The sequence below is a fragment of the Hippocampus comes genome, unplaced genomic scaffold, assembly GCF_001891065.2.
Source record: "Hippocampus comes isolate QL1 unplaced genomic scaffold, H_comes_QL1_v1.1 scaffold124, whole genome shotgun sequence".
Taxonomy (NCBI): Eukaryota; Metazoa; Chordata; class Actinopteri; order Syngnathiformes; family Syngnathidae; genus Hippocampus; species Hippocampus comes.
The window spans coordinates 519,879-522,159 of NW_017805075.1; the positions used below are offsets into that span (position 1 = coordinate 519,879).

General features: G+C 39.7%; 1 protein-coding gene across 1 annotated transcript in view; it reads left to right on the forward strand.

Annotated features, from left to right (window-relative positions):
• The window catches only part of LOC109512944 (PDZ domain-containing protein 4-like), a 40,284-nt gene that overhangs the window by 32,771 nt on the left and 5,232 nt on the right, over window positions 1–2,281 (forward strand). The window lies entirely within an intron of this gene.

A 2,281-nucleotide genomic window follows, 5' to 3' on the forward strand; every position in this document is an offset into this window, starting at 1 on the left:
TCGGTTTGTTTTCCTTGATTGTGTTTTTTTTTTTTGTTTTTTTTTTTTTATTACTGTGAAAAGCTAAAATAGAAATCAGGATAACATTGAACAAATCGATTCATAGCCATATGGTCCGCCATCATTGAATAATTGATTTAGACTTGACTTTCATCAGGTAATAGTTGACCATGGAAGAATCCAAGGCACAAAGTCAGGAAAGATGAAATAATTCAGTGATTTAATGTCTTTTTTTTTTTTTTTTTCGCCCAACTTTTCAGAAAAAAAACAAAAACGAAAAAAAAACCATTTTGCTTCAGTTCCTAAACTGCACTTCCTTCAGGTTGGTATTAGTATCCACCTTATCAACACAACACCTCAAAATCATCTTCAATTGCTTATCATTTGCCGCCCCCCTCCTCGGGTAAGAGCTTGAGCTTCATTGTCCCATCACTGACTATCCAGCGCAACTGCGAGTTAGATGAGAATTATTTGGCCCATTCGTATTACAACCGCATGCAAAATGGAGCCCGAAACTGTAAGCATACCAAAACCAGGACACACCAAAACCAAGTTTCCACTTTAATGCATCGTTGTACTTGTATGTCAGCGACGTACAGGTACAGGCGTAACAATTTCATGCTTTCCCACTATGGAGATGGCAGAGGGCACAATTAACCTGTTGCCTTTCATACAACAGCTTTGTGTTCAACAAAACAGAGCCAGATTTCATAGCGTGAATATGTGAGTACTTTGAGATGTTGGTACATCGGCAGTATTTTTTCTGATGTTTTGCAATGACGGTGTGCCGTGATAATTTTTCAACTGTAAAATCTATAGCGTGGCTCAGTGAAGGTTTGGAAAGACGCCTTTATCCCATCTTGTAAACAAGCAATGACGGCCAAGTAAGAGAGCAAAGACAAACTGTTGTTCTCATTGTGTCTCTCTCAAGGTCACTCTCAATTTATTTCCCAGGACAGCACAAGCTCCGTTCAGGCCCCCCTTTTGTTTTGTGACCAAATAATTCATTGACAGACCAAATTGCTTTTTTTTTTTTTTTTTTTTTTAATCCTGCCATCTGCTTGTTAAAAATGTAGACTCCCACGCTCGACGGAAGATTACGGCGTCTGTATGCAGGCCACATATTGCGCAGCGTGCTCGAGGGCAGCTATAATGAGCCCGCAGAACAGACACATGCGCAATCTCTTCTTTTCGAGAGACGGCTACCTTGAATACCTGAGAAAAGCTAAGCCAAGACCACTCCTCATTTGGATTCCGAGGAGGCAGAGGTCTCATCACAAGGGTAACGCCCCGGCAAGGATGAAAGTTTTATCTGCGGGAACACAGAGAGCGGGCCTTGATGCGACGAGAACAAAGACCAACGGATCGATAGCTTGCGCTGTCTGAATGCAGTTCACGTGTAACCAATTAGGCGAAAGATCAACTGCGCTCTCCAGAGGGAACCTTCACTCGCTTAAGAGGATTTGCATTCCGGCAGCGACCGACGAGGAGAAGAAGAAGCATGTGGAGATAGAAACAAAACCTTCACAGGTGCCACATGTACCTCAGTCTTCCCTTTGTTTGGAAACCTTTTTATTTTTTTTGAAGGCACATAATTGTCACGAGAAAAATCTCACATTACACTGACAAACAAAAATGCCACAAAAAGTTGATTTGCCAAGCAAGTGTTTTCGCCATGGGCGTCATTAGGCCTATTTTAGGGAGGCTTCAGCCTCCCTAAAAATGTCTTTAGCCCCCCTAAATAATTTCATTGCATGATTTAAAAAAAAGTATTTTTTATTTTTCCTGTACTTTTGCTAATATATTGCATCAAATTCAATGTAATGTGGCCATTTTAAATGATATTTCGATAACCTGCCATTTCGATCACCTGCCATTATTGTAATGTTAAATCTCCCAGGTTTCCTGAACGCAACAGGTGTTGCGTTAGCATTTGACGTGTCTGTCACCATCGCCACATCAAATGCTAACGCAACAACTGACAGTCATTGCCGAAAGTCAGGTTGAGTCGACAGCATGGATATTCGACAGTTTTTTAGAAAGGTAAATTAAGTATTCAATGCATCCATGCTGGTAAAACTAGTGACTATAGTCCGCTAAAATATCTCCAGTAACAGCAGAAACTGCACTGTAACAAAGTGTTCACTTTTGGATAAATTAAGGTGGTGCTTAATAAAAATTAAGCAACATTTTATTATTAAATATATAAATAATCATTACACCAACTCTTTGAGGCAACACCTATTAAGATTTTGGCCTATATAAAATAAATAAATAAATA